Here is a 13,362-nt window from a genome sequence, read left to right as displayed (position 1 = left end):
GATGACGTCACTTCCGTTTTTGAGAAATTGACGTTTTAGCGATTTTTAGAGGGGTGGCTTGTTCCTCTAACTTCTCCTAAACTATAAAAGATATTGAGTTCAAACTTTCAGGGATAGTAGACAAAAGATTGTAGATTTGCAATTTTATTTTCATTTTGATCTAGTTATAGAGATTATTGCATGTTCAATTTTCTTTTTTCCTACAAGGTGCCGAGCTTGATGGAAGGAAAGAAATCTAAGAGGAAAGCTGTTACATTAAGTGATGAATAGGCTTCAATTGATGTTAAAGAGTTGGGTGGACTAGCAGAGACAGTTATCCACGAGGGAACATGCATTGACGTTTCCTGTGTTCACGTTTATCTATCTCAAAATAAAAGGTCATTGAACTCAGCCTGAGGCACAAAGATCCAGATAAATTTCTTATTTTTATCTTATCATTATTAAAATTACTTTATGTCATTTGCAGACTACAAATTAACAACGTTTTATACAATAAAATAAATTTTTAAATTTATATTTTCTATTATATTTTAGATAACTGATGTAGAAAAAGAGTTTTCGTGATTTATTGAGGGTATTTCATTTGAACAGTAAGTTTAATCACTTTTAAAGAGCATATACAACAAAAGTCTTATTTATTTTAAAAATGGTTTTGTTATATTTTAGGGGGAAAGTGGTTGCCGCAACTAGTTTAGTGTTGTTTTTGAGAATGGGTGACTCATAAAAACACTTCAGGATATATGGGATACAAATTATTTGTCATTTTGTGTATTTTTCTACGTTATGCAAACAAAGAGGCCAGATGCCTTAACAGAAGTAATGTTTGCTTTATTTGTGAATCCTCCAGTTGTATCTTTATTGTAATTAATACAATGCAATTATTTTGGCAATAATTAAACTCTGAACACTTTTTCTGACATATTATGGAAAATATGATTTATCAATTTGATTGTGATTTAGGATCATTATAAGTAATTATAAATAATTAAGGTCTTCTGTTTCCAGCGGAAGACCTTATTGTTTTCGTTCGGTTTCTTTTTCCCTATTATTATTTTCTTACAAATTTTGTGCACGCGATTTCTCAAAAACGACTCGACCGATTTTCATGAAACTTTCAGATATAATAGATAGTGATGGGAACCTTATATGTTTTTTATTATATTGATGACGTCACTTCCGTTTTTGAGAAATTGACGTTTTAGCGATTTTTAGAGGGGTGGCTTGTTCCTCTAACTTCTCCTAAACTATAAAAGATATTGAGTTCAAACTTTCAGGGATAGTAGACAAAAGATTGTAGATTTGCAATTTTATTTTCATTTTGATCTAGTTATAGAGATTATTGCATGTTCAATTTACTTTTTTCCTACAAGGTGCCGAGCTTGATGGAAGGAAAGAAATCTAAGAGGAAAGCTGTTACATTAAGTGATGAATAGGCTTCAATTGATGTTAAAGAGTTGGGTGGACTAGCAGAGACAGTTATCCACGAGGGAACATGCATTGACGTTTCCTGTGTTCACGTTTATCTATCTCAAAATAAAAGGTCATTGAACTCAGCCTGAGGCACAAAGATCCAGATAAATTTCTTATTTTTATCTTATCATTATTAAAATTACTTTATGTCATTTGCAGACTACAGATTAACATTGTTTTATGCATTAAAATAAATTTTTTAATTTTTATTTTCTATTAAATTTTAGATAACTGATGTAGAAAAAGAGTTTTCTGGATTTATTGAGGGTGTTTCATTTGAACAGTAAGTTAAATCACTTTAAAAGAGCATGTACAATAAAATAATATTTTATTTTTACAAGAATACAATTCCTAGATCCCCCGCCGGTCAAGCAGTATACTAGTACCAACCAAGGCTGATTTAGGAACTTGACCAAGGTATTAGTGGTATACACATTTGGTATAAATTTCATGTAAATTTTTGGATAAAACAGGGTCATTATTGTGGTCAAAGTCCCATAACTCCAACAAAAAGTATCGACCAATGCTGATTTTCGAACTTGACCAAAGTATTAGTGGTATTAACATTTGGTATAAATTTATTGAAAATCCGTCAAAATGTGTAGGCATGAAAGTGCTTACAAGGTCAATTTTTGGATAAAACGGAGTCATTATTGTGGTCAAAGTCCCATAACTCCAACAAAAAGTATCCACCAATGCTGATTTTCTAACTTGACCAAGGTAATAGTGGTATACACATTTGGTATAAATTTAATGAAAATCCGTCAAAATTTGTAGGCATGAGAGCGCTTACAAAAAAGTGTGACGGACGGAAACACGGACCAACGGACGGACGCCCGGCATTTCTATATCCCCGCTCCCCGTTGCGGCGGGGGACAAAAATGGTTGGATTATATTTTAAGGGGAAATAAAAATTAAAAAGAACCGCGGAATTATCTTTACAGGTAGCTAGTGATTTTCTTTCTTTTATAAGTTTTTTGGGATCAGACCATTAAAAGTATCGTGATGCATTCATTAGGGCAATTTGTTTTTATTTTAACCTCACTAGATGAACAATCTGGTTTCCGCACTGCACAAACGTAATATTATTTTATGTTTCAGCACGGAAACTTCAAGTTTCAATACGTTTTTACAGTGCTGAAGCTTAGACTGTCCACGAATCCAAGTTTCTGAATGATTTCAATCTACATATACCATCTGGATATCTATTGTCTACCAATGGTTTCCGCAAATGAAAACTTACTGAAACTTGAAGTTTCTGCATGGTTTCAATTTATTTATTACAAGTGGTTTCCGCAACTGAAACACATGCATTGCCAATACATTTGAAATTGATCAATAATATTAATTTTCAATATGTGTCCAATTCTTATAATGTATATCCCTATCATTCTTTTTAATTTAATAAAGAGGCTAGGGATTTTTAATAAATATAATACAAGATAAATTATTCTGGGGCAAGGACAACGAACAATTCATTGCAACATACAAACTGAATGACAAAGCTTATATGCAGTATTTAGACAAATATTAACAAAAAAGGACCTTCAATAAAGATAAAAACTGCTTCTTCAAATAACTTAGGTACAAGTATATCCATATAAACATCTCAAAATATAACTCAGGAAAAGTAACACAAAATGTATCCTCAAAATAAATACTATCTCTTAGTCACAAAAACAGAAACTATTCAAACATGTTAATAAATGAATAATTCACTTGAGTTGCATCACTCCTGGACGTATGTGGGCGAGATGGCCCAGTTCGGGATGTCCTTCGGAGGCGCTGTTCTCACGGCGTCTGCTGTGGATCGAAACACTTTGAATTTCTGTCGACGAGATTGTGCAACAAGGGATTCACTTTAATCTGCGTCCAGAACTCGTTTGATGTCTGTCATTTTGGAAGACTTCCCGATGAAGGGGATTGCTACACGCCTTGTGGCATCCTCGTCACCACTCACTTCCGGGGACATGGTGTCTACGGAGAACGTGCGTTTAACAGATTTCTTCTCCACCCGCGTGAAAAAATTCATCTCGCTCTAGCTGAATCAACCTACTCTTCAGTTTCTAAAACATTAATACACATGTAGGTACAAATTACCTTATTAATAACATAGTATATATACAGTTAACATAGAAAATAATTTTGGGGTTTTTTTGTAGCAATCATATACTTTTGCAATTCTCTTGATGTTTGTCTGTGTAAGCTCTTAGACATTGATTAATAGTACTGTTTGTTCTTTCAACTTGACTGTTTGTCTGAGGATGATAGCTTGAGGTGAGATAGTGTTTGATCTCAAATATATCACAAAGACATGAGACAAGAGAATTCATAAAAGATTTTCCTCTGTCAGAAACAAGATATTTAGGACAGCCATAGCGTGTGAAAACATTTTGAAAAAGACAGTCAGCAACTTCGGTGCTCTCTTGTGTTTTCATAGGAAACTCTATAACCCATTTGGTAAAAGAATCTACAATGAATAGGACATATTGATAACCTTTTGAAGTGTTGTGAAGTTTAAGGAAATCCATGTGGCATCTCTCAAAGAGTCCAACTATTGGTAATGAAGTAAGGGGAGGACTTCTTGCATGGGTATCTCGTTTGATGCGTTGACAGGTATCACAGGAGTGAATGTAATCATATATTTCCTGGTGCAACCGAGGCCAATGATATTTCGTTTTCATGGCGGCCATGACTTTCTCAATTCCTAGATGAGGACCTCCAGCACTGCTATCATGATATGCATTGAGTGCATCAAATCTAAGGACTCTAGGCAAGGCTATTTGTTGGATCTATTTGTCATCTATTGGTAGATTTGACTTCACTCTTCTTTGAAACCAATGATAAAGTACACCGTTACAAAGATCAAAGTATTTAGAAGTTTGAATGACCTTGGTTTGTGATTTTTCATCATCTGGTACATGTATAGTTCCATTGTCTAGATAAGCAAAGATATCTTTAAAGTCTGATTTTGAAAGATTGGATAGATTAGAAAGATCAGGATTTTGAAAACTGATTTTTATTTCTGGTTCTAGAGCAAAGATACCTTCATTTGGATCATCCTTGTGATGGAAAAGTGTAACCTGAATGGGTTCTGGATTTGATTCAACAAGAGTAGACTCAACAGAAACAGGTTCAGTAGAATCAGGTTCAGAAGTAGATAGAGAAGAGTTGTTTTGATTGTCAGTACTATCTGACTGATTTGCTCTGATTGAAGCAATTGTGGGGTCATGCATTTCTGCAGGAGAATATTGGTTTTGGCGGTCTAAACCATAACGGTCGATTCTAGTTGTTTTGAAAGTTTCGTAATCAGGCGATCTTCCATGCCTTCAATGGATGCAATCAGGCTGTCATTTTTACGAATTTTCACTGTTGATTCTGCCCTTTTTGCAAATTTAAAAAGGTCCTCAAATGTTTGGGGATCTTTATCTAACACCTTTTTGAATTCTTGTGATGTACTCTTCGCCAGTTTCGTCAATTTGTTGCTTATTATCTAGGACATCAAGGTTGAAGGAAGATTGTTTTCCAAATCGGGAAAAGAAAGCTGATTTTAAACTTTGGAGAGTACTCCGAGATGTTTCAGGAAGTGATAAATACCACTGCTGCGCCATGTCGGCTAAATGGAAGACGATGCGACCCAGGATTTGTTGCTCTCTGAATGAGTGAAGGGAACATCACTGAATGAAGAGGGTCCACCATTGTGTGGCACTAACCTTTCCACTTTTTCCTGTGAATTTAGTTAGTTGAACACCATTATCTCTCTGCATAATGGTTGTTGGAGAGCTGTCACTTGTTGTTGTTGTTGGTATATTGGCTATTGTTGTTGATAAACTTGCTGTTGTTGTTGTTGTTGTTAGTGTTGTTGAGGAATTCACACGTGATGTATTCACTGCTGTTGTTGTTGTTGATGAGGAATTCACACTTAATGTATTGGCTGTTGTTGTTATTGAACTTGTTGTTCTTGTTGTTGATTTGGAATTCACACTTGATGTATTCACTGCTGTTGTTGGTGATCTTGCTGTTGTTGTTGTTGTAGCTGTTTGCGTTGGAGTTGTTGTTATTGTTTTGGTAGCGGTCTGAGAAGCTGAGTCACCACAATGCATTTGGCGGTCTCTTAAATGTAATGGTATGTTAAATATTTGTTGGCACTGTCCTCTGGCATCACAATACACAATTCTGGCTAGCGAGAGGTACGTAGGATTGAATTGATTCTGTCCACCACTTGTCACACTCTGGTTTTCACCGTCGTGACTAATTGATTGGAGAAATTAGCTCAAGGATTTACCTGTGTCTAATTGCAATGAACTTGCTTCCACAGCACCTGATTGAATCAAAATAAAATCCGTAAATTAAATTTAAAACTGTCTTTATTTGATTGCCGCAAGATGGAAGGTGTTATAAAGAAAATGAATAAAATACACAAATAATAAAAGCATGTTATAAAATCAAAGAGATAACAAAAGTTAGGAAACACAATTAACAGATAAACAATATATAGACATATAAAGAAATCAAAACAAGATCAAGCACACGGCTTACCTATAAAATGTTTCCTTTGTAATAACATGATGGATCGAATATGAATTATCGAAATAATAAAATGATTACTTAAGATTTTGACATGTTTTAGAATTTAGCGGATACAATTTTCGTTTTGTATACGTTAACTTGTTTATCTCTTAGCACAGAAGAGTTCTTTTAATTTAGCGCGTTAAAATTTAAAGTTGAAATATAAAAAATTTGTGAAACTAATTAATATATTAAAGATAACTTACGTTATTTAGTTCAATAACAAAATTAATATAAGTTGAACAGAATCTTTATACTAGTTAGATTTGATAATTTAAGAATTGTAATGATTTATTAATCAAATTCCTTTACAAGTAAATAATAATAATAAAAAACCTTTTCAAAATAATCTTAAAATAAGATTTGCTAAATAATAAACATTATTAAAAGTACATAGAAATAATTTTAAGCTTTCCTGAGGAATAAAAATCAAAATCCGTAGAAATTAATTAAAAGATATTTATTTCTATGAGCCGCAAGTTGGAAAGTGATTTCGTAAAAATCACTTACCAACGCGGTCACTCTACGGACTTGAAATTGACCAATCAGGTAACTCATTTTAAAAAGGTTAACGCCCAATTTCGGCAAAATTTCTTTGATGCTTGACACTGTTAGCTAAGCCAAAAAGGTGTTACAACAATTACTCGCTTTTCCGCAAAGAAGACCAGTAACAAAGACAGGATTAACTTGAAGCCGAAACAAAATAAATAAGTTTATCTAAGTGAATTTCGAAGTGTCAAGCCAATGCGCCAAATAATTTATTTCCAAAAAAACCAAAAAACGAAATGTTGACATTACTACCTAACAGCCTGTCAACAATTCTTTGATGTAAAATGGCATTCTATATGTTACATAAGATGTGCGAGTAAACCTTGGGAGTGAAAATTAGTCTATATAAGATTTATGTAAGAATACCATTTTTAAGTTAAAAGAATGTATGAGATATTTCATCGCACTTAACAAAATTAATTAATTAAACTAATTTCAATTTTTAAATTTTGATACGTAATTATAGGTCATAAACGCACAAATATCTATTTCAAATAACAACTTTTTTTATTAATCGAACAGTGAAATATCATGAATTGCTGATTACTGTTATAGTTAAGTTTAAATTATTAATTTTTAAACTTTTAATGTAACACATTATTCTGTGTCAAGGACAACAAACTACTCATTGCAACTTACAAACTGAATGAAAAAGATAATATGCAGTATTATGCAAATATTAACAACAAATGACCTGCATTACAGATATACACTGCTTCTAAAATAACTTGAGTACAAGTATATGTATGTAAAATAACACAAAATATATACTCAAAATAAATACTATCTCTGAGTCACAAAAACAGGAACTATTCAAAATGTTTTAAAATTTTCCGGATTTTTGAACGCCGTCAGATAATTGATCTCAGTTTACACATTATTGTCTATCGAAACAAAATGGCGAACGGGGCAGACAATTCAGAGTCGAAACAAATACCACGAATACATTTAAAAGTTTGTATGTCGTACTAAGTCATGGCGGTCATCTAGATTAAAACATATGATAGAGAACGACCATGACTATTTCTATGAGTTGTGACTTTTGGCTGCATTTCTACAATTAATCAGTGGGTGCATATACACTTTAAAACTAGCGCGGAAAGTCTTCCCCTAAAGTGAAATTCCAAACTACAGACAGTCCAGTTAAAGCATTTCTTGGAAAGGACTATGATGCTCATAATGGCTTAAAAGACGTGAAGAGTTTATACCAGTTGTTTTAAGTAAAACTGCACAGTCATTGCAGAAATGTTCACATATTTCCCTTTCATTTGGCAAAATTGGAAGCCAGCTATGCATCATTTGTTTTGGAAAAGAAATTTCAAATGCTGTAACAAGACGGCTTGCAAACTCAGGCACCGGGATCATGAAACTGTCTTAAATTTGAGTTCGAATTTTGTCTTAAATTTCAGATTTAGACTTAGTTAAGATTGCTTAATTAAGTGGATCACAAAATGATCTAAGAAAAAACTTAGCTAAGATTTGTCTTAGCTTAGACGTCATAGTAACTCACGCGATTTTTCGACCGAATCGTTAAAAGTAGAACTCTTCTTCGTTTGAAGATTCCTATCGTCTGCATCGTAAACATTATCATAATCATGGATAGCATTAGCGATAACGATAAAGCAAAACGACAGAGGAAGATGAACTGGGACCCAAAAGAGGTGGTAGTTTAAGTGAAGGAGGTGTCCAAGCGGGAACAGTTGTTGTTCGGGAAGCTGGACGGCCCAGGGAGAAACACGACCGATAAGACAAACGCCTGGAAGGAGGTTATGGATTTATTGAATGCGTAAGTTTGTTTTCCTTCTCATCATGTTTATCGAACTATGTTAGATAAGTTATAAAGTTATAAAATCATATTTATAAGATGCTTCAAACAAATATTAGTATAGTTTCTTACTGGATAACATGACAGTTATACAGACGTGTTTACACACTTTCACTTTTACAAAGGGAAATAACTTCAATAGCAAGTCCAGAAAGGGAAAAACCTAGACTATAAATAAAAATACATGTACATGTTTATCGCTTTTTACATGACCAAACTCATATAATTTTATAACTCGTCAATTTTCATGCAATTCATATATAAATTAATATTTGCATAAGTATATAGCTGTAATACTTCAATTAGAAGATTTGCAACCCAAAACGGTATTTTTTTCATGGATTTTAAAATTAAGATTGATAAAGTTTACAACATTCTTTGCCATAATTTGTATTTCAAATATTACAGTTTCTCATCATTGTGATAAATCATGTAAGATGTGTTTGTAATATGACATGTACATTTTGTATACATACATACATTTTTAAGACTGTAAATTAATTTATTAAAACAAATGGGAATAGAGAATTAATAAATTAGGGCCACTAATTTGGGGAAATAGATTGATTTGATTTGCATTAACATATTTTCTTCATAAAATTGCAGTTAAATATGGTGTATAATTGTTAGATAAATGAATTGTTCTTTTTTCTTGGCGGAAATGTCAACTCTCAAAAAAATGTTCAAGAAATAAAAGAAAGTATCAGAACATCAAGCAGAAAGGTAAAATACTAGTATATCTTGCTAAATTTAATTGAAAGTTTTATTTACATTATTTATACAGTATATTGCTTACACAAAATAATGGTTATATTATATCCAATAATCCAAACATAACTTAGGTAGGTTCATTTTATATTATTTTAAATGGTTAAATTGCATCAATTTTGATGAACTTAATTGCAGCAAAAGAAAAAAAGAAGCACCATCTTGCATCCAAGGACTGGCGGTGGGAAGAAGCCCTCCACTCCCAACCTAAGTGAACAACTTTTGTTGGATAACTTGAAACGCAGACCAAGTTTATGTGGTCTTCCATGTGGAATAGACACTGCAAGTGGTAAATATATATAATTGATAATACATGCATCAGATTCATAACTGTTTAATTTGTTTATACACAAATCAAGGATCCTTAGGAAACACACACACAAACACACACACAAATATATCATGATTATGACAAATAGTGGTTGAAATTATCCCTCTATTGTACTACTTCTTGCATATTTTCTTTCCATAAAAGAACATATTGTCACAAGCCAGGCTGTCATAGGGTATAAAACATCATAGGTATTGCAGCTACCCTCACAATTAAAATGTGTCGGAACTATTGAAACTATTCAATAGGTGTCTTATTTATTCACTCATATTTGAAAACTATCAAAATCGTTGTAGATTAAATGTAATGTGTCGTAGAAAAAGGGGCCCTAGAGAGCAGTTATGTCATCCTTTCTCTGTAGAGATATTAAATTATATATGTTAAGGACCGAGATCTAGATGTAAAGTTTTACATGATTGTTATAATTCAGGATAGATTTCCTACACATAGACGAAATCTGTGAGCACTTCCTCCTTAAATATATCAAATTCCCGTGCCATAAAAAGTTAATTCCTTGAAAATACTAATTTAAGTTAATGTCTTTATAAATATTGATGTAAATATATTACTTTGTAGACGGCAAATCCACTACCCTCTATAGTCAGCAATCCATCCATTGACCAAAGGACTGTAAGCATTTTATGCCCATGTTATTGATGTTTTGGTATTACTGTATACAGAGTTATTTTCGCCCCATCTTATTTTCGCTCTTTCACATTATTTTTTCCGGGAATTTATGCACTAAAAACTTAGGTTTTTGGCCATACCTTTTATATAGATTTGAACTATTTCAAATAACAACTTTTTTTATTAATCGAACAGTGAAATATCATGAATTGCTGATTACTGTTATAGTTAAGTTTAAATTATTAATCTTTAAACTTTTAATGTAACACATTATTCTGTGTCAAGGACAACAAACTACTCATTGCAACTTACAAACTGAATGAAAAAGATAATATGCAGTATTATGCAAATATTAACAACAAATGACCTGCATTACAGATATACACTGCTTCTAAAATAACTTGAGTACAAGTATATGTATGTAAAATAACACAAAATATATACTCAAAATAAATACTATCTCTGAGTCACAAAAACAGGAACTATTCAAAATGTTTTAAAATTTTCCGGATTTTTGAACGCCGTCAGATAATTGATCTCAGTTTACACATTATTGTCTATCGAAACAAAATGGCGAACGGGGCAGACAATTCAGAGTCGAAACAAATACCACGAATACATTTAAAAGTTTGTATGTCGTACTAAGTCATGGCGGTCATCTAGATTAAAACATATGATAGAGAACGACCATGACTATTTCTATGAGTTGTGACTTTTGGCTGCATTTCTACAATTAATCAGTGGGTGCATATATACTTTAAAACTAGCGCGGAAAGTCCTCCCCTAAAGTGAAATTCCAAACTACAGACAGTCCAGTTAAAGCATTTCTTGGAAAGGACTATGATGCTCATAATGGCTTAAAAGACGTGAAGAGTTTATACCAGTTGTTTTAAGTAAAACTGCACAGTCATTGCAGAAATGTTCACATATTTCCCTTTCATTTGGCAAAATTGGAAGCCAGCTATGCATCATTTGTTTTGGAAAAGAAATTTCAAATGCTGTAACAAGACGGCTTGCAAACTCAGGCACCGGGATCATGAAACTGTCTTAAATTTGAGTTCGAATTTTGTCTTAAATTTCAGATTTAGACTTAGTTAAGATTGCTTAATTAAGTGGATCACAAAATGATCTAAGAAAAAACTTAGCTAAGATTTGTCTTAGCTTAGACGTCATAGTAACTCACGCGATTTTTCGACCGAATCGTTAAAAGTAGAACTCTTCTTCGTTTGAAGATTCCTATCGTCTGCATCGTAAACATTATCATAATCATGGATAGCATTAGCGATAACGATAAAGCAAAACGACAGAGGAAGATGAACTGGGACCCAAAAGAGGTGGTAGTTTAAGTGAAGGAGGTGTCCAAGCGGGAACAGTTGTTGTTCGGGAAGCTGGACGGCCCAGGGAGAAACACGACCGATAAGACAAACGCCTGGAAGGAGGTTATGGATTTATTGAATGCGTAAGTTTGTTTTCCTTCTCATCATGTTTATCGAACTATGTTAGATAAGTTATAAAGTTATAAAATCATATTTATAAGATGCTTCAAACAAATATTAGTATAGTTTCTTACTGGATAACATGACAGTTATACAGACGTGTTTACACACTTTCACTTTTACAAAGGGAAATAACTTCAATAGCAAGTCCAGAAAGGGAAAAACCTAGACTATAAATAAAAATACATGTACATGTATATCGCTTTTTACATGACCAAACTCATATAATTTTATAACTCGTCAATTTTCATGCAATTCATATATAAATTAATATTTGCATAAGTATATAGCTGTAATACTTCAATTAGAAGATTTGCAACCCAAAACGGTATTTTTTTCATGGATTTTAAAATTAAGATTGATAAAGTTTACAACATTCTTTGCCATAATTTGTATTTCAAATATTACAGTTTCTCATCATTGTGATAAATCATGTAAGATGTGTTTGTAATATGACATGTACATTTTGTATACATACATACATTTTTAAGACTGTAAATTAATTTATTAAAACAAATGGGAATAGAGAATTAATAAATTAGGGCCACTAATTTGGGGAAATAGATTGATTTGATTTGCATTAACATATTTTCTTCATAAAATTGCAGTTAAATATGGTGTATAATTGTTAGATAAATGAATTGTTCTTTTTTCTTGGCGGAAATGTCAACTCTCAAAAAAATGTTCAAGAAATAAAAGAAAGTATCAGAACATCAAGCAGAAAGGTAAAATACTAGTATATCTTGCTAAATTTAATTGAAAGTTTTATTTACATTATTTATACAGTATATTGCTTACACAAAATAATGGTTATATTATATCCAATAATCCAAACATAACTTAGGTAGGTTCATTTTATATTATTTTAAATGGTTAAATTGCATCAATTTTGATGAACTTAATTGCAGCAAAAGAAAAAAAGAAGCACCATCTTGCATCCAAGGACTGGCGGTGGGAAGAAGCCCTCCACTCCCAACCTAAGTGAACAACTTTTGTTGGATAACTTGAAACGCAGACCAAGTTTATGTGGTCTTCCATGTGGAATAGACACTGCAAGTGGTAAATATATATAATTGATAATACATGCATCAGATTCATAACTGTTTAATTTGTTTATACACCAATCAAGGATCCTTAGGAAACACACACACAAACACACACACAAATATATCATGATTATGACAAATAGTGGTTGAAATTATCCCTCTATTGTACTACTTCTTGCATATTTTCTTTCCATAAAAGAACATATTGTCACAAGCCAGGCTGTCATAGGGTATAAAACATCATAGGTATTGCAGCTACCCTCACAATTAAAATGTGTCGGAACTATTGAAACTATTCAATAGGTGTCTTATTTATTCACTCATATTTGAAAACTATCAAAATCGTTGTAGATTAAATGTAATGTGTCGTAGAAAAAGGGGCCCTAGAGAGCAGTTATGTCATCCTTTCTCTGTAGAGATATTAAATTATATATGTTAAGGACCGAGATCTAGATGTAAAGTTTTACATGATTGTTATAATTCAGGATAGATTTCCTACACATAGACGAAATCTGTGAGCACTTCCTCCTTAAATATATCAAATTCCCGTGCCATGAAAAGTTAATTCCTTGAAAATACTAATTTAAGTTAATGTCTTTATAAATATTGATGTAAATATATTACTTTGTAGACGGCAAATCCACTACCCTCTATAGTCAGCAATCCATCCAGTGACCAAAG

The 13,362-nt window shown here is 32.5% G+C and overlaps 1 pseudogene; it reads right to left on the bottom strand.

Annotated features, from left to right (window-relative positions):
* Positions 1-3,070: 3,070 nt before the first annotated feature.
* LOC128173633 (uncharacterized) overlaps positions 3,071-13,362 on the bottom strand; it is a 33,467-nt pseudogene continuing 23,175 nt past the window's right edge.

This window comes from Crassostrea angulata, chromosome 2, assembly GCF_025612915.1.
Source record: "Crassostrea angulata isolate pt1a10 chromosome 2, ASM2561291v2, whole genome shotgun sequence".
Lineage (NCBI taxonomy): Eukaryota > Metazoa > Mollusca > Bivalvia > Ostreida > Ostreidae > Magallana > Magallana angulata.
The sequence above is the reverse complement of the archived record's forward strand: the minus strand, read 5'-3'. Positions and strand labels throughout refer to the sequence as shown.